Source organism: Podarcis melisellensis, assembly GCF_964234715.1.
Source record: "Podarcis melisellensis genome assembly, chromosome: 15".
Lineage (NCBI taxonomy): Eukaryota > Metazoa > Chordata > Lepidosauria > Squamata > Lacertidae > Podarcis > Podarcis melisellensis.
The window spans coordinates 17,867,236-17,887,276 of record NC_138532.1 but is presented as its reverse complement, the minus strand read 5'-3'; the positions used below and the strand labels follow the sequence as shown (position 1 = coordinate 17,887,276).

Below are 20,041 nucleotides of genomic sequence, written 5' to 3'. Positions count from 1 at the left end.
CCTCTGATCTTTGATGTATCTAATTTTTCCTGTCAACCTGTCCAATTCCACATAATCTAGAAGTTTTGATCGCCATTCCTCCCGTGTCGGTATAGCCTCTGATTTCCAGTTTTTCGCTATTAGGACCCTTGCTGCCGTTGTTGCATATTGAAACAGCTTGTGATCTTTCTTCTTAATCTCTCTACCTACCAGACCCAGCAGGAACGCCTCCGGTCTTTTACCAAAAGTATATTTTAGCATTTTCTTCATTTCATTGTAAATGCTTTCCCAAAACCCTTTAACCTTTTGGCATTCCCACCACATGTGGTAGAAAGTCCCCTCCTTTTCTCTGCACTTCCAGCATTTGTTATCGGATCCGTACATTTTAGCTAATTTTACAGGGGTTAAATACCAGCGATAAAACATTTTCATTAAGTTCTCCTTTAATAGTACACAGGCCGTAAATTTGATATGTTGGTTCCAGAGTTTCTCCCACTCTTCAAAATAAATATTACGACCCAGATCTCTGGCCCAATGTGTCATTACTGCCTTAACTTCCTCGTCCACTAGATTCCATTCCAGTAATATTTTGTACATTTTGGACAAAATTTTTGTATTGTTCTCCAAAATCTCGGTTTGGAATTTAGAATTCTTATCCGCATATCCTTTCTCTTTTACATCTTTCCTGAACATTCCGTGTATCTGATGGTAATGCAGCCAATCAAACACATGGGACTTAACCTGGTCATACGGCCTCAATTTCCACTTCCCTTCCTCCTTCGTTAATAGTTGTTCATAGGTTGCCCATTTGGTTCTCTTATCGCTCTTTTTAACCGACATGACTTCTAGTGGTGACAGCCATTGTGGTGTTTTAGGTTCTAAGACATCTTTATACCTTTCCCACACTTCCATCAGAGGGCCCCTAAAAATGTGATTCCCAAAATCTTTATGTACTTTCTTCTTCCCGTGCCACAGATAAGCGTGCCACCCGAATCGATTGTCATGGCCTTCCAAGTCTAACACTTCTACCTCTTCTAATTTTATCCAAGCTTTAACCCAGCACAGGCATGATGCCTCAAAGTATATTTTCAAATCTGGCAGGGCAAAGCCTCCCCTTTCTTTAGAATCCGTTAATAGTTTAAATTTTATTCTCGGTTTCCTCCCCTGCCAGATAAATTTGGAAATCTCCCTGTGCCAGGTTTTGAATATCTTTATGCCTTTAATCACCGGGATGGTCTGGAAATAAAATAGCAGTCTTGGAAGTACCGACATTTTAATCGTGGCTATTCTCCCCCAGAATGACAGTTTGAGTCTACCCCACGTTTCTATATCCTTTTTAACTCCTTTCCATGCTGTTTCATAGTTGTTTTTAAATAAGTCTATATTCTTTGACGTTACCCATATGCCCAAATATTTCACTTTCTTGGTCACTTCTATTTCTGTTTCTCTTTGTAGTTCCTCAATTTTATCTGCTAGCATGTTTTTAGTTATTATTTTTGTTTTCTTTTTATTCAATTTGAAGCCTGCTACTTCCCCATATTGATCGAACTCCGTCAGAACTCCTTTTATTGAATCGAGTGGGTCTTCTATTGTTACGACCAAGTCGTCCGCAAAAGCCTTAGTCTTGTATTCGTGTTGGCCAACTCTGATTCCTTTGATTTCTTTGTTGTCTCTAATAGAGTTTAATAATACCTCTAATATCATTACAAATAATAGTGGGGACAGCGGGCACCCCTGTCTTGTACCTTTGCTTACTATCAGTTCCGTCGACTCCACATTGTTTATTATCAGTCTTGCTCTTTGTTCGGTATAAATTGCTTTTATCCCATTGTAAAATTCGGTGCCCACTTCCATGTATTCTAATTGTTTCAACAAGAATTCCCAGTTTACATTGTCAAACGCTTTCTCGGCGTCGACAAATAACAGTAAACCTTCTTTGTCACATCTGTCTGTTAGGTATTCTATTATATTGATAACACTCCTTATATTGTCTTTCCTTTGTCTTCCTGGCAAAAAGCCGGATTGATCTTTGTGAATACTTTCTACCAGAATAGTTTTTAGTCTCCTTGCCAGGACTCCTGAAAAGATCTTGTAATCTATATTTAACAAAGAAATCGGTCTGTAATTTTTGATTTGTTCTGGGTCAGAGTCTTGTTTGGGGATTAGTGTAATCAGTGCCTCTTTCCAAGTCTCTGGTATTTCTCTTTCCTTAAGGATATTATTCATCACTTCTTGTAATGGGTTCAACAGGACCGATTCCAACTCTTTATAATATTTGCCAGTGAACCCATCTGGGCCTGGGGCTTTCCCATTTTTTAAATCTGCTATTATTGCTTTAATTTCTACTGTCTTAATTGGGGCGTTCAACTCCTCTTTTGCTGCTGTGGTGATTTTATTGATATTTTTGGATTTTAGGTATCTCTCTATTTTTCTCGTCATATTCCTTCCTGTATTTTTAAAGAGTCCTCCGTAGAAGTCCGTGAAGGCTCTCCTTATTTCTTTTGGCTTGTTTATCTCTTCTCCTTCCACCACTATCCTATTTATTGTGTTCTGTTCCTTTCTTTTTTTCAGTTGCCACGCTAGAAGCTTCCCAGATTTATTGGCATATTCAAAATTCCTCTGTCTCAATCTTTTGACTTTCCATTCTACCTCTCTGTTTATCAACATTGCGTATTGGGATTGTAATACTTTAATGTTTTCTTTTATTTTCTTGTTTTTTGGATTTTGACTTAATTTCTGTTCGTTCTCCTCTAATTGCTTTGCGATTTCTTTTTTCCCCTTTTCCCTTTTTTTATTCTTAATTGCACTCTGTTGAATAAAGAAGCCGCGCATTACCGCCTTACCAGCATCCCAGACCACCTTTATTTTTGTGCCTTTGCCTACGTTATCTTCGAAATATTCTTTTAGTCTATTTTGGGCCTTTTCTACTATCTCTTGGTCATCCAACAGATAGTCCTTGAGCTTCCATCTGTTTAATCTGCTTTCTTGCCCTTTCAGTTCCATTTTTACTGGGTTATGGTCTGAAATTGTTCTAACCTGTATCTCTACCTTTGTCGTTCTTAAGACTAATGCTTTCGAAATCCAAATCTGATCGAGTCTCGATAGCGACTCATTAGGTTCTGAGAAGAAAGTGTATTGTTTTTCCAGGGGGTATTTGTATCTCCAAATATCTACTAAATTACAGTTTTGTACCAGGGAAAAAAAAGTTCTAGGTAACTTCCCCTCTTTGCTCTTAGTATTCCTTTGCCTATCTTGCTCTAACGACACCACACCATTCATATCTCCTAGTAATATAATTTTCTGATCTACGTAGTCCAGCAACTTTTCTTCGAGCCTCCCATAAAACTCTGATTTGTTATCGTTGGGGGCATATATTCCCACTATTATTATCTTTTCTCCCTGCCAGTTGATTTGAGCTGCTACTATCCTTCCTTCTTCGTCTTTGAATAGTTGTTTCGCTTCGATTTGTTTGTTAATATAGATAACTACCCCCCTTTTTTTGCTCTGGTCTGAGGATACAAATTCATTTCCCAGTCTATGGTTAATCAGAACTCTTTTGTGTTTCCTCGCTATATGAGTCTCCTGGAGACAGATAATGTCTAGGCTTTCTTTCTTCAAAATATGTTCAATTTTATTCCTCTTTCCTTTATCATTCATCCCCTTAACATTCCAGCTGTACACTTTCAACGCCATTTTGGTTTAATTTATACAGAGGAAGAGGAGAAGTTGTTATTCTTTTTAAATTTCCTCTTCCGTCGCTCCCTCCTCTCCCCCCTCCCCTCCCTGGTTCTTCTCTCCCCCCTCCAGATCCCCTCCGGCGCCCTCCTCCTCTCCTCCACTCTCCCCCCTTTGCGGTTTCAGTTCTTTATATTTCCTTAAGAACTTATCTGTTTCTTCTGGATTCGTCAGTTTTTGTCTTTTACTCTTATATACGAAAGAAATGCCCTCGGGAAACTCCCACTTAAACTCGATGTTATTCCTTTTGAGTATCTGTGCCAATTCTTTATAGGGGTCCCTACGTTTTAGAAGTCTAACTGGGATATCTTTAAAAATCACTATGTTCATCCCTTCAATGACTAACCTTTTCTCTCTGTTCTTTTGAAGGACCCTATTTCTTATTTCTCTATCCTTGAACACAATTAGGCAGTCTCCTGGAAATTTTTTGTTCTTTAATGTCTTAGTTTTTAGTCTGAAAGCCGATTGCACTGTCTTTCCAACCTCCTCTATTGGAACCTCCAACCAGGGGGCCAATTCTGCTATTATTTTCTCTTTTATATTTTCTCCCGTGTTTCGGGTATGCCTCTCATCCTAAGATTAGACTCTCTTTGTCTTAATTCATTCAGTGCAATCCAATCTTTCATGTCCTCTTGGCTTTTATTCAAATCCAGAATCTCAGCTCTTATCTTTTCTTCCTCTCGTCTTACCTCTCTCACTTCTGCTCTTGTCTTTTTCAAACCTTCCTCCACTGTCTGTGTCCTCCTAAATACCTCCTTCAGCTGAATCTTTAATTCATTAACTGTTTCGTCTAGCTTCTTATCTACTTCCCCAATTCTGTATTCTAGTTGACCTAACTTACACTCTACATTCTTCTCACTCTGTTTTATCTCCGCAAACATTCTCAGAATCTCTGCTCTAAAGTCCCCCTCTTGTTTTGATCCTTTTCTTTCCACTGGTGTTCCTCCTTCTGGTCTTTTCCCGGTATTTGACATTCTTGGTACTAGAATAGATCAGTACTTAGTGCTTAATACAACAGACAATATGGATACAACAATCTTAGCCTGGAACTAATTTACCCTGATTAACTCCCCCCGCAGTTTTTACCAGTTTTTTTGTCTGTCCTTATTCCTTTTCACCTATTCGTTGAGGATATTTACAAAAACCCTTAGGTTAAAGTTCAAACGTCTGAGACTTCAAACGTCAGCCGATGGGGGTGTATCTCCAATCAGCGTAAATAGTTCTTTAGAGAATTGATGGAGGATCTAGGGTTTCTTAGTCAATAGTCCAAACCCCGTTCTACCTGTGAGAGGTTAGATGTGTGGGGAAGGAAGAGAAAAAAGGAGGAAGGAGAGAAGGAAAGGAAAAAGTTAAAGGGAGAAGAAGGAAGAGGGAGGGGAAAGAAGGGAATAAAAAATAAAAAAAGTAAAGTAAAAGAAAAAAGAAAGAGTGGGAAGTGGAGAAGGTGGAGAAGGTGGGGGAGAGGGAGAAGTTACTGGATTAAGGTATTTTGTTGCCTAATTAAAGTGCAGTGAAGGGAAGAGGATTGAATCAAATTACTGAATTCCGCATGCGATATTACTTTGACCACAAGGTGGCACTCTCTGTCACTTTTTGGCTTAGTTCGCCGTATAACTTAATTCGATGATTCAGAGATTCGCTGCATAGGAAGACCTCGGCACAGACCCAGAACGCGTCGAAAGATCCTGCGGTGCAGAGTAGCAACGCTGTATCTGCGTGGCGTCTCTGTCGCTGTTTAGTCCGTTAGGCAAACTCTTCACACAGGCAGTCCTGGAGTCTGACCACGTAGGTGGAGGGCAGCTTCCCGGCTCTTAAACAATCCACGGAAATCGCGAAAAGCGCAAATGAGGTTGAGTTGGGCAAGTCAATTTCGTCGATTAACAATTGGATAAGAACACAGTCACAGAGTTGCTGGATCAGGTTAGCTTGAGCTGCTGGTTTTTTTGTTTGTTTTTTTTGCTTAGTCGCTAGCCCGTTCTGCTTCCGTTAATGGCGCCGATACCGTCCTTCTCTTCCGCTTTCTGCTGGGTGTAGCGCAGTCTAGTTATTGTTTCCCAGCGCTCCCTTTAGGCTATTTAGATTGTTCCAATTCAGTAACTTCGTTTTCTGTTCCCTGTTTAAACGCCTCTTTCAAAAGAGGTTTGGTGTTTAGCAAGTATGTCTTTCAGGGAAACAATGTAATCTCTGGTGGTAACTCCAGCCTTTTACCCTGCTCTGCCGTTTCACTGCATAGCCTTCAATTCCTGATAAAGACAGAACCCCTGTAACTCCGTTTTTTCCCCGGTGACGCTCCGCTTCCAAAGTTATTCAGCCTTTAAATTGTTCGTCTCCGGGTTACTTTTGTTTGGGAACGGGGCGCTAATCTCCGGCGAGAATAGGGCTGTCCTTGATAGGAGGGGGGGAGGAAATGGCTGCCTTGGACCTGCTGCTCAGCGCCGCTGCTCTCTTCGCCTTTTACAAGGTTACCTGACAGTGAAGCGAGCTGCGTCCGGTCTCTGCTGGCTCCCTGTATCTCCGGACACCCTCCGGACGTGTATCTGGGGTGCTCTCGCCCTTTGGCACCCCCTTTTTCCCCTCCTTACCGGACCGGGTTTGCGCTCTGCCAAAACCCTTCTCACGCTAAATCACTTCTGGTGCAATGGAACACCGTGACGGAAACCAGAGTGCATGGAAACACCGTTTACCTTCCCGCCACAGAGGTACCTATTTATCTATTTGCACTTGCGTGCTTTCGAACTGCTAGGTTGGCAGCAGCTGGGAGAGAACAATGGGAGCTCACCTTGTCGCTGGGATTCAAACCGCTGACCTTCCGATTGGCAAGCCCCAGAGGCTCAGTGGTTTAGACCACAACGCCACCCGTGTCCATGCCTGAGCCAGTAAGAAACTGTGTAATGCATGGGTATGTGGTACACAGGTGATTTGAACAAGCTGACATATGTGGAAGGGCCAGGGGTTGTTTTGAAGTCTACTGGTCATGAGCTTGCAATTCTATTTGCAAAGAAGTGCTGGGATCCACAGGTTCTGCCGCTTTAAACAGTCCTCTGTGCAGTGCTGTTGCTGCCACCCACACAACCTGAACCTTAAAGCAACAACAAGCACAGACTCACTCAGCTGGATTGCTCTCTCTCCCTCCCTCCTCCCTCGTGAGCTCAGCCCGAAGCTGAGAGAGGAGCCGGCCTGCTATTACAGCAGCTGGTCTTCAGGTGTCTCTTTGGCACAAATATCACAGAATGCTGATGAATGGCAGGAGAGGTGGTGGCGGCATGGGAGGGAGATGAGAAAGTGATGCTTTCCTCCGTGGAAACCAAAACAAGGGTGGGCAAACCCAATTTTGTATTCCGCAGGTTTCGGGTTGGTGGAGGATTTAAAAAATGCAGGAACTCCTGGGCACAAATGGAGGTGTTAAAGGCACACATTATCGTTACAGGTATAATCCCCCTTTTGAAATAGAATGAGGTTGCTTTACAAAAAAAGAAAGAAAAAAAGGAAATTTTTGTTTATGCTTCATGCCTGCCAAAGAGAGCGAGAGAGAGATGGGGTGTGCATGTGTGCTGCATTGGAACTCAATGTGCTTGTGTAGGGAAGCGGGTGGCGCTGTGGTCTAAACCACTGACCCTCTTGGGTTTGCCGATCAGAAGGTTGGTGGTTCAAATCCCTGCAGTGGGGTGAGCTCCCGTTGCTCTGTCCCAGCTCCTGCCAACCTAGCAGTTTGAAAGCACACCAGTGCAAGTAGATAAATAGGTACCACTGTGGTGGGAAGGTAAACGGCGATTCCGTACACTCTGGTTTCCGTCACTGTGTTCTGTTGCGCAAGAAGTGGTTTAGTCATGCTGGCTACATGACCTGGAAAGCTGTCTGTGGACAAAGACTGGCTCTCTCGGCCTGAAAGCGAGATGAGCACCGCAACCCCATAGTTGCCTTTGACTGAACTTAACCATCCAGGGGTCCTTTACCATTTTACCACGTTTTTGTACAGATTTGTCAGTTTCCAGCGTGGCCTGCTCATTTTGGGGGGTCCTTTTTCTGACAACAACAATCCACTGGTGAGGCCAGCTGGGCAGCTTTTTAGGGCCAGGGCCTCCAAAATAAAATTTGATGAAGAAGGCAGTGCTTTTTTTTCAGCCAGAACATGCTGTGTTCAATTCCAGCACCTCTCTGCGGGACACCATTGTGGGCTGATGCTCCCCTTGACCGCTTCTTGCCTTTATGTACTTCTGAGAAGCCCAAAATGAACATTTCAAGTCAAAACAGAAGCTGGCCAGCGTGTGCAAATCTTACCTTTTTTAAGATCTACGACTCCACCTAGTTTCTAGCTGGTCCTAGCTGCAATTGGTCAAGCTATGGTTCCTTCCTTCCTTTAAATGAATTTTTTTTGAAAGCAAATTTCTAGCATGTCGAGCAGCTGGCTTTATTTGTTGCTTTACAGTCCTGCTGGTTTGCTGTCATGTGACGCTGCTGTTTTTGTGTTTTATATTGTCTTACGGTCGCATTTTTACAGTGTTGTTTTATTCCTTTAACTGTACGGTGCTGTGGGAGTGGATGCTGGAGGGTGGTTCATAACCTCTCTGAATAAATAAAAAGATAAATTCAAATTAGGGGAGCCTTCATGAGAATCCCACCCTCTCCCCCCCAAAAAAAGAGAGAAAAAACAACATTATCTGGAGTAACTTAGTAACCCAAATGCTTTCCCTTTATATCACATTCTTGAGGTGTGTTTTGTTTTTGTTTTACAGGTTACCCTATAATCCTTGCAACAGCTCTGTAAGGTAGGTCAGTTTATTTTTTTAATTTGAATTTTATTTATTTATTAAAGTTCTTAGGTTACATCGGTAAACATTATCATATTACATCACGAGGCTTATTATACTATAATTTTCAACATGTATACAAAGTTTATATATGAAAAGAAAAGAAAAGAAAACAAGGGCAAAAAACTATTCCAAAATCATATATATACCAACACTTTGGACTTCCTGTCTCCCCCGTTGTATATTCATTTTTTACAAATGAATGTACTCTTATTATTGTATATTTCTTTACATTTTATCTAATACATTCCTATATCAATATGTACCCTTGGTCTTATTTCTCAACTCAGTCTCTCTCCAACGTCAATCAAATGCTTGACGTTGCAGTTTATTTTATTTTGTGTCTATGGCATTTCATACCCCTGTTGCTCCAAAAAAATTAGGGTGCTGCTGCATATATGTGTGTGTGTGTGTGTGTGTGTGCGTGCGCCCCCCATCCTATCCTCACAACAACCCTGTGAGATAGGCATAACCGAAGTGCAACCCAAACGTCAATTTCTTAGCCATTACCAGATGCCACTTTGCAACTCTGCCTTCCACACTGGAGCCTGTGCATAGCCACCCTGAAGTCAAGGCTCTGAGGTTTTGAACTTCCCAGAAGCATTGGGAATGGGGGGTGAATAGTCTGACGACTGGTATTGGAAACTGCCAGAGGCACAGGCACCAGTTCGGGGGGCGGGCAAAGCCTATGTCCCCTCTCATGTTACTTTTAGGGCCCAGGCCCCTTCAATGTTCAGAAGGCATTTGGCTCCGCCCCCGGCTTCTCATGTGCGATGTCAGGTGGTCACATAATGTCATGCACCTGTCACCAGGACGTCACATCGCGCCCCCTCAGTTCTCTTGAGAAGCTGACACCTCTGGTGAGAGGTCAGCCAGGAGATACAAAATGAGAGTTGGAGTGGAGGGCCATACCAAGCAGACGGGAGCCAGCGTGGTGTAGTGGTTAAGAGCGGTGGACTCGTAATCTGGTGAACCGGGTTCGCATCCCCGCTCCTCCACATGTAGCTGCTGGGTGACCTTGGGCTAGTCACACTTTGAAGTCTCTCAGCCCCACTCACCTCACAGAGTGTTTGTTGTGGGGGAGGAAGGGAAAGGAGAATGTTAGCCGCTTTGAGACTCCTTCGGGTAGTGATAAAGCAGGATATCAAATCCAAACTCTTCTTCTTCTTCTCCTGCACGTGGATCAAGAGACTTCCAGTTCCAACTTAGCAGCTTCTGACACAAACAGAAATTGAGCAGGTTCTCTGGCCAATCCAGCAAAGCCATCCTTAAGAGTCGTATGATGGCTTGGTTTGCCTGTAAAGAATCTGCTACAGGAGCCGGGGATGGAATAGATTGGTCCCCCCACCCCCACCCCACCTGCCCACCTTCCTTTATTTCCCTCATATGCACAAGCCTTCAATATTTCATGAGACCTAGGTGCTTAATAATGGATGGGAAACATGTTTACAAAGAGAAGTTTCTCACTGTAGATATAATAGAGCACCTCCCAGGACCTGTTCTTAGCTCCTACTAACATTTCCCTATTGATAGCCAGCTTGCCGAACAATCCACCCCGGCCATCTGTGGAAGCACTGGGAGAATCTTCTGTACGCAAAGAACGAGGAGAGGTGGAAAAGCATGTTGGACATGTGTGTGTGATTTCGAAACAAACGTCTCCAATTTGGGTCATTAGGAACTGAGCCCACCCCCCTCACCTTTGTTTCGGCTTTCAATGCTTCATCGCCTCCTCATCTGTCATAATAATAATAATAATAATAATAATAATAATAATAATAATAATAATAATTTGTTTATTTATACCCTGCCCATCTGGCTGGGTTTCCCCAGCCACTCTGGGCGGCTCCCAACAGAATATTAAAAACACACTAAAACATCAAACTTTGAAAACTCCCCTAAACAGGACTGCCTTCAGATGTCTTCTAAAAGTCAGATAGTTATTTATTTCCTTGAAATCTGATGGGAGGGCATTCCACAGGGCAGGCACCACTACTGAGAAGGTCCTCTGCCTGGTTGCCTGTAACCTCACTTATTGCTGTGAGGGAACCACCAGAAGGCCCTCGGCGCTGGACCTCAGTGCTGAATGATGGGGGTGGAGATGCTCCTTCAGGTATACAGGACCAAGGCTGTTTTCTCTCCTCCTCCTTCCTTTCTCACACTCTCTTCTTGAAAGGATGGAAAGAAGACAAGAGATTTGCCTAAGGTCCTTGTCTCTGACTTTCTGTGGTGGAAGGTTGGTGAGCATGCTCGGAGCCTGCATGGCTAACTTGAACTCTAGGAAGTGTCATTTTATTTTTTATTTTTTTACTCCTGTTGATTCAGTTGGCAAAGGCTACTGTAATGCTTCAGGGTTCTGCTGGCAGGATGAGGAGGGTCAGGCCAGCGCTCAAGCTGGAATCAAAGGGTTTAAAAAGAGGTATTCATCTCTTTAAAAATAACACAACCAATTCATAAACAATCAAAACACCCCTTATTGACCCTCCCCCCCAAAAAAAAACGATCGAAGGAAAGGGCAAAGGAAGCAGATATGATACTAGTGTGATTTAGTGGTTGGAGTGTAGGATTAGGGTCTGGGTTTGAATCCTGGCTCAGCCATGAAGCTCACTGGGTGACCTTGGGCCAGTCACTGTCTCTCAGCCTGACCCACCTCACAGGGTTCTTGTGGGAATAAAATAGAGAAGTGAGTACCACCATGTACACCACCAGCGGAAGGAAAAATTACTACACAAATGTAATAGCAAATTAAATTTAGCCTGAAGGAGGGGAGTTTTTTTGCAGGGTGGGTGGACGACGATGACGACATGGTAGCACTGTTCCAATATCTGGAGCGCTGCTCAAGCAGCTGACAAACATATTGTCAGGGGAGGAGGAATCCGAGGGGGGAGTAGGCAGTGACAGTGGTCAGAGAGATTCCACGAGTCTCACCAGCGAATCGGAAGACTCACAGAAGGGAGCGCCCATGGCCAGGGCGAGGGGGGTGCCAAAGGGGAAGCCCCAGAAGGAAGGGGCCAGCGGGGACTCCTTGAGCAGCAGCTGGAAATCAGGACCAGCTTCCCCACCAGAGCACAGTAGGGGGGAGGGGTCCCAGGAATCGGGAACAGTGTTCTCGCCACCAGCGAGAGGAGATGAGTCAGGGTTGACCACGCCCACATCGGAGAGCGGGGGAACGGTCAGGAGGAAGGTTACCGGCTGAGCGCGTGCGCCAAGTTCAAATGTACAGGCGAGCGGCACAGCAGGTAGCCCGGATGGGGAGCAAGGTCCTAAAGCCCGCCGGAAGGAAGGGCAAGACTCAGGAGGGTCAGCGTCAGAAGAGTCCAGAAGGGAGGAAACCCCAGGGGGCAGAAGGACCCAGAGGAGGAAAGAACAGCGGAGGAGGTGGAGCCGGGCCAGGATCTTAAACTGGTGCGGAAGGGGTAGTGATTCAGAGGGGACTTCGCTGATCTGAAGTCAAGACGTAGGGCTGCACGCTCTGGGGTTTGAAATGGAAACTAAACTTCAATAGAGACTTTTGTACATTAAATCAACTGGGCGTTGGTCCTCTGTGAGCTGGGACCTGGAGGCAGTCCTGACACACATGTTCTCTGCTGTTGTCCCAGAGGTCAGGACTAGATGGGATGGGCCTAATAATAATAATACTTTATTATTTATACCCTGCCCATCTGGCTGGGTTTCTCCAGCCACTCTGGGTGGCTCCCAACAGAATATTAAAAACACAATCATACATTAAAAACTTCCCTAAACAGGGCTGCCTTCAGTTGTCAGATATTTATTTCCTTGACATCTGCTGGGAAGACATTCCACAGGGCAAGCACCACTACCGAGAAGGCCCTCTGCCTGGTTCCCTGTAGCCTCACTTCTCATAGCAAGGGAATTGCTGGAAGGCCCTCGGTGCTGGACCTCAGTGTCCGGGCTGAACGATGGGGGTGGAGATGCTCCTTCAGGTATAATGGGCCAAGGCCGTTTAGAAAGGTAGATTTCAGTTAATCGTCAGGAGAGACTTGTTAAAGGTAAGACAGGTTGGGCAGTGGAACCAGTGGCCTGCTGGGGGTGGATGGGCTCTGTTTTGCTGGAGGTTGTCAAGCACAGGCTGGACATGTTAGGAATGATGCAGATTCTAGATTCTCTGAACTGAGCAGCAACTAAATGGACCACAAGCCCCCATGAGAACCTAAGCAGTGAGACCTAAACATCATCCTGGGTGTACAGTATGAGCCTGGGTAGCTCAGTTGGTTAGAGTGTGGTAGTGATAACACCAAGACTGCAGGTTTGATTCTTGTATGAAACAGCTGCATATTCTTGCATTGCAGGGGTTTGAGCTATATACAGTGGTACCTTGGTTTACAACCATAATCTGTTCCGGAGGTCTGTTTGTAAACGAAAACAGGTTGTAACCCAAGGTGCGCTTTCACCAATGGGGCCTCTAAAAAAAATTGTTCATAATCCCCCCAAAATGGGTTGTAATAAAAAAAAAAGTTGCAAACTGGGACACACACTTTCGTGTTTGACGTGTTTGTAATCCAAGACGTATGCAAACCAAGACGTATGCAAACCAAGGTACCACTGTATATAACTTTGGTCAATCACCAGTAAAAAGGGTTGGACTAGATGATCCTCAGAGTCCCTTCCAACTCCAGAATTCTATGATTCTGATTCTATGAAGTTAATTTGGATGGAAGAGGTGGCTTCATTGGACTCAGGTAATCAGATTTCAGGGGAAAGGCTCTTTGGGGTCATTTCCCCAGCTTCCTGTTACAAAAGCAGCCAAGGTCCTATGCAGATGTGAATCAGTTTGGATATCTCTGATCTCCAGCATGACAATGGCTTTTTGCAACAGGCTAAGCACCTAAGTGTTGTAGAGAGCGAAACCAGAAGCACTGACTTTGCCCCTGGGCTATTAGAATGTCCCTCCCTTGCTCACTCTCCTCTCTGCTGTCTGCTTTTGGCTGAGGTGACAAACTGGGAGCTACTCAGCAAGAGAAACAGCTGAGCAGGGGCCATCCATTTAAGGAGCTGCACCTCTCAGCTCCCCACAATTTATCTTCCCACCTTTCCAAGATGAATACATCATCTCTGACTTCCATCTCTGCTCTCCAGTGCTGTACTCAAGCTGCCTAGGGAGACTTTTAGTTCTCCCTTCCGAGAGGTCACAAAATGATTGCACGGCACACAATGATGGGAGCGACCTACCCTTTGAGGTGATCTGACCTTATCCTTCAGAAAGCCCAGAGATCACCAAAGATAACACACACACACACAAACTGCACACATCACAATGCAGTAAACTTCAGGTAATCGAAAATCTCCTTTGGGGTACCACAGGGCCTTAGAATTAGATGGGGATCTAACCTGATGTGATGCTATCCCCTTGCCATAAGTCTATCTGCCAAAGCTTTATTTGGGCAATCACATGAAAGAGAACGGGATGGGCTCACTTGCCCTGCCCCCTGCTATCACAGTCCAATCACCCTGTCCCACCACCCACCATGGATTGGAGGGGCAATGTCTGCATGCTGTACTTTCAAAGCTCGCTGTGTGAATTCGGAACCCCAACTGTGCCCCAGCAGAGCTGGCTCCCTCCTATAGACACTGGGGCTCCAATGTGTGAGGCCAGGCAATGGGGATGTGATGGAAGGACCAGGAAGCAAATTCTCATTCACCCAATTCTAACCACTGGGAACTGGCACTATTATAGGTGCTACGTAATACTCTCTCTGCACTTCTAAGAAATTGACTTTGGAACTCCCTGCTTATTGACACTTAGACAGGCATCTTCACTGTACTCTTTCTGGCACCTGCTAAAACATTTGGGTAGCCCCCCGGACATGTAAAATGTTGACATGTGTTTTAATGTGTGTGTGTTTTTAGTATATTGCAGGTTATTTTTTGAATAGTTTTAAATAGTTGCTTTTTTGTTGCTGTTGTTTAGTCGTTTAGTCGTGTCCGACTCTTCGTGACCCCATGGACCAGAGCACGCCAGGCACTCCTGTCTTCCCCTTCATGGATCACTGCCTTGCCGTGGCGAAGGGGCTTGAATAACTCAGAGAAGCTATGAACTACGCCGTGCAGGGCCACCCAGGTCATAGTGGAGAGTTTTGACCAAATGTGATCCACCTGGAGCAGGAACCAGCAAGCCACTCCAGTATCCCTGCCAAGAAAACTCCATGGACAAAGGCAACAGGGGTATAAAAATATAGCATATAAAAAATAGTTGCTTTTAAGTGGGGTTTTTTAAAATAAAAAAAATACTGATAGTTCTTTCTTTCTTTTTGAAAACTACGCTAAGGTTTTACCGCAGTATCTAAATCTCGTGAAATAAATTAATAAATATTGGAGGTGGAGGTTTTCAAATTTAAAAATAAGCAGATTGCTACTATATTCCTTTATCTAATCATCATCGTCATCATCAAAGGCAGAGGAATAATAGTAAAAGATTTAAAACCTTCACATTCAGGAAGGCAGATTCAGCCTCTCAGTGGGTGGTACAGAATTGTCTGGCCGAAAAGAAGGTCATAATAATTAAATGATGTCCTTCTTGTTAGCTGTTTGATCTCTGTAAATTCACAGTCTGGTCTCCTGTCTTCATCCAGGTAACATAACAAGACTGTAAAAAGAGCACTTCCCCATCTTCTGAGAATTGGGAGAAACATTATAGTCATCCCCGAGACTAGATAACAATTGAGAGCACATCTAATGCTTTAAAAAAGATACTCATGTATCAACCAACCTTCTAAGTGGAGATTTTCTTTATCCTAGTCGGTATCTGAATTTATTTTGAAATTGCTCTTATATATGTAATTGCTTACATTTTATAGATGTGTATGTTATTGTTTCATATATACAGTTGTTCTTGTTGTTTTATGCATGCAAATATTTTGCAAGTGGATTTTATCATACAGTGAAATGGTTTTGAGATGCCGTGTAGGAAGTGATTCATAAATGAAATTAATAATATAATAGCAACAACAACAACAATTTCACTCCCCAGTCAGCTGCAAGGCATCTTCCCTGCAATCCCCAAATGGTCCAATGAATAGCAGGGTTGTGGGGCCATTTTTGTCAACCACAAAAGTCATGCTGTGCATTCCCAAGGGGCGCCACAGTCAGGGTGAAATGCCGCTGAGCTGTTGCAGAAGGTAGTCCACTGCTTGAAGGAGTGGCAAGGTTGTTGTTTTTTTACTTAAGTAAAGGGAAAAATAAAGCTCTTACCTTGAATTTATTTAAGGTAAGAAAAGTCACCTGCCCCCTTAGAGATTGAACTGACCTTCAGGAAAAAGCTTTATCCCATCTCAAGATGGGTTGAATACTTTGGTCCCCTTTAGTTTAAAATGTTTCTCTGGACTACTCTGAGACTTAAACAGATGCTGGTACATAAGATATATTTATAATGATAGAACTATTGAATTGCAGAGTGGGAAGGGATCCTAAGGGTCATCTATTCCAACCCCTACCAACGGAGGAATCACAGCTAAAATATTACTGAGAGATGGCCATCCAATCTCATGTTAAACAAACCTCCAATGAAGTAGAGTCCGCCACCTTCCAAGGCAGTCCATTCCATTGTTGAACAGCTCTTATTACAGTATAGAATAGATTGTCAATATTAAGTTGGTAATTCAGTCCCACAGGAAGGAGTGATGGCCACAAAAATGGAGAAGAGGAGTATCAATGGCTACTAGGCAGGAAGACTATGTTCCACCTCCACTATTGGAGGCACAACACCTCTGAATACCAGTTGGTGGGAGTTACAAGTGGGGACAGTGGCATAGCGTGGGTTGCCAGAGCCCGGGGCAGGGCAAGTGCTGAACCTCCCTGGTGGACTGGGCATCTGGAGTGGAGGTGTGCCCCAGGGGGACACACAAAGCCTATGAGGCACATGGCTGCCAGTGCCGCCTTCTGGATCAGCCAGTCCAGGGTGGGGTGCGTGGGTGTCCCTTCGCCGGCAACCAGTGGCGTAGCGTGGGTTGTCAGCACCCGGGGCAAGGCAAGTAATTTGCGCCCCCTAACCCGTGGATTTGCGCCCCCTAACCCATGGATTTGCGCCCCCTAACCCTAACCCCAGATGTTGCGCCCGGTGCAGCTGCCCCCCCTGCACCCCCCACGCTACGCCACTGCCGGCCACAAAGAGAAGGAGGTGCCGCACCTCCCTTGAATAATAATAATAATAATAATAATAATAATAATAATAATAATAATTTATTTATACCCCGCCCACCTGACTGGGTTTCCCCAGCCACTCTGGGCGGCTTCCAACAAAACACTAAAATACAATAACCTATTAAACATTAAAAGCTTCCCTAAACAGGGCTGCCTTCAGATGTCTTCTAAAAGTCAGGTAGTTATTTTTCTCTTTGACATCTGGTGGGAAAGCGTTCCACAGGGCGGGCACCACTACCGAGAAGGCCATCTGCCTGGTTCCCTGTAACTTGGCATCTCGCAGCGAGGGAACCGCTAGAAGGCCCTCAGCACTGGACCTCAGTGTTCGGGCAGAACGATGGTAGTGGAGACGTTCCTTCAGGTATACTGGACCGAGGCCGTTTAGGGCTTTAAAGATCAGACCAACACTTTGAATTGTGCTTGGAAACGTACTGGGAGCCAGTGTAGGTCTTTCAAGACCGGTGTTATATGGTCTCGGCAGCCGCTCCCAGTCACCAGTCTAGCTCCCACATTCTGGATTACTTGTATTTTCTGGGTCACCTTCACCACTATGCACCACATAGAGCGCATTGCAGTAGTCCAAGTGAGAGATAACTAGAGCATGCACCACTCTGGCAAGGCAGTCTGAGGGCAGATGGGGTCTCAGCCTGCATACCAGATGGAGCTGGTAGACAGCTGCCCTGGACACAGAAGGCCCGGCCCAGGCACTGCTTGCTTCCCCATGGCTCCAGAAGGTGACAGGAGCTCAGCCTGTCATGGGGGTGCCTGGTTGCACCCCTCTGAGAATTTTCCACCACTGAGTGGAGAGAGTTGCTGTTGCACTCCATCTCCTGCTTGTGGCAGGAGATGGAGCATCCGATTGGCTGCTGTGAGAACAGGATGCTGGACTAGATGGGTCCTCTATGGCCTGATCCAGCAGGTCTTTTCTCATGCAGCTGAAAGAACAATAGATCTCTCCTGTATCCTTGGCCCAATCTAAGCACATCCTCTCTGTAAACAAGACATACTGCCGGAATGATTTTTTTTGTTCTTTTTATCATTGGGAACTCTATTCTTGTCATAGACAGATATAATCCAGACACTGTATTTGGGAGGCAATTATTTCTTTCCCGGGTACACAAAAGTCCCTTGGCCTTGTGTCTTTATCGCACCGTGTGAGGTGTGCTCTAATTGCCCTCAGACGCCCTACCTGCGGCGTGTCTTAATACATAATTACATAGCATTAGTGCAGAGAATGGCATGACAACCACCTTGGATAATCACACAGAGCAAAGGTTTCTGCCAGTCTCCTGAATATAATAGACACTTTAGTGGTGGTCATATTTCCAAGCCTAAGAATTCTGTGTACGTTTGATGTGGCATTTTCAGGATAACACAGACACAGCGCTACTCTTCCCAGGCTGCCTGACGCCTCCCAGGTCTCAAATGACACCCAGAGGGGGATCGGCTTTTGCAAACAGACTTATTCTTGATTTATTGCTGAAACGGTAAGTGTAGCAAAATTGGAAAGCCACGCTCGGAAAATGGTTCATCTCGGCCTGTCGCAAGAAAAAAGGAAAAGCGGTGACAGTCCAGGTGACGGCTCAGATCCCAAATGTTCCCCACCTCATGGGGACCACCAGCCCTAAAGTGACAAAGCAAATGCTCAGCCCCCTTTTGCCCCCCACCCCAAGTCAGATCTCTTCAGATGCCCTCGATTTAAATGGTCCTAGGCGGATGCTGTATATGTAAGCAAAAAGCCTGCAAGCTCCCAGGATAAAATAAAGTTGCCCTTCTGTGTCCATAACAAAAGTATTTAACAAAAGTATTTGGGCATTGTTTATCTCCTGTGAGGCACCGCAGCTTCCTGGCCACAAGAAATGTCAACCCTTATGGTGGGAGGAGCCCTTATAAGGGGGTTGGGAGAGCCCTCCAGTTGTTAAAGGGTAAAGGGACCCCTGACCATTAGGCCCAGTCCTGGCCGACACTGGGGTTGCGGCGCTCATCTCGCTTTATTGGCCGAGGGAGCCGGCGTACAGCTTCCAGGTCATGTGGCCAGCATGACTAAGCTGCTTCTGGCGAACCAGAGCAGTGCACAGAAATGGCGTTTACCTTCCTGCCAGAGCGGTACCTATTTGTCTACTTGCACTTTGACGTGCTTTCGAACTCCTAGGTTGGCAGGAGCAGGGACCAAGCAACGGGAGCTCACCCCGTTGCGGGGATTCAAACCGCCGACCTTCTGATCGGCAAGCCCTAGGCTCCGTAGTTTAACCCACAGCACTACTCGCGTCCCACCCTCCAGGTGTTAATGGACTTCAAATCCCATCAGCCCCAGGAAGCTCGAGCAATAGTCAGAGATGCTGGGAGTTATAGTCCATCAAGATCTGGAAGGCCACAGGTTCTCCGTCTTTATCTTTGATAAGGGCTCTGCCAAGGAATTCTGGATTGGTCAATTACAGTATACAGTGGTAACTCGGGTTAAGAACTTAATTTGTTCCAGAGGTCTGTTCTTAACCTGAAACTGTGCTTAACCTGAAGCACCACTTTAGCTAGTGGGGCCTCCCACCACTGCCGCGCTGCCAGAGCACGATTTCTGTTCTTATCCTGAAGCAAAGTTCTTAACCCAAGGTAATATTTCTGGGTTAGCGGAGTCTGTAACCTGAAGCATCTGTAACCTGAAGCATCTGTAACCCGAGGTACCACTGTACACCAGACCTGGAGCAGGGAATCTTTTCTTATCCTGACACCCATCACCAGAACTCTCTCTGCCATATGCATGCTAGGTGCATGCATCTCTCTGTATACAGTCTCTGCATTCAGTATTATTATTATTATTATTAGTGCTTTTTTTTTCAGGGATTCCACAAGGGTGTGCAGTACTGGCACCTCTTTTTGTTGTTGTTAAAAAGTGTGGCACTTACTGTAACAACTTCATGGTGCATACCGGCACCTATTTTTCTAGAAAAAAGCGCTGATGGTGATGAGTTTGATTTCTTGCCCACCCTTCACCATAAAGCAAAGGTCATAGCAATTTAAATATATATTCATTCATTCATTTAACAAAAAGTTTAACATGTATTACAAAGACTCAGATGTGTCTGAAAAAATATATCTGTAGCGCCAAAGGTCAGGGTAAGGAGCTGGATGTTCAACATACAACAGAAACCAGATAATGAAGATACCAGATGCACCTCTGTGGGGAGTGAGTTTCACAACATAGGGGCTGCCACAGAGAAGGCCTTTTCCTGGGGTACCACCCTCTGGACGTCTGAGAGTGGTGGAACTACCAAGAGGGCCTTCTCTGCTGATCTTAATATCCAGGAGGGTCTGTAGGGGCTCTTTCAGATGTTTGGGGCCTATGGCATTTATGGCTTTAAACACTAATG

General features: G+C 45.0%; 1 long non-coding RNA gene across 1 annotated transcript in view; it reads right to left on the bottom strand.

Annotated features, from left to right (window-relative positions):
• Positions 1-19,184, bottom strand: part of LOC309357748 — a 241,424-nt gene extending 222,240 nt beyond the window's left edge. Inside the window, exon 1 of the long non-coding RNA XR_014163225.1 lies at positions 19,113-19,184. This is a non-coding gene — a long non-coding RNA (uncharacterized lncRNA). The remainder of the gene's footprint in view (positions 1-19,112) is intronic.
• Between the last annotated feature and the right edge of the window lie 857 nt (positions 19,185-20,041).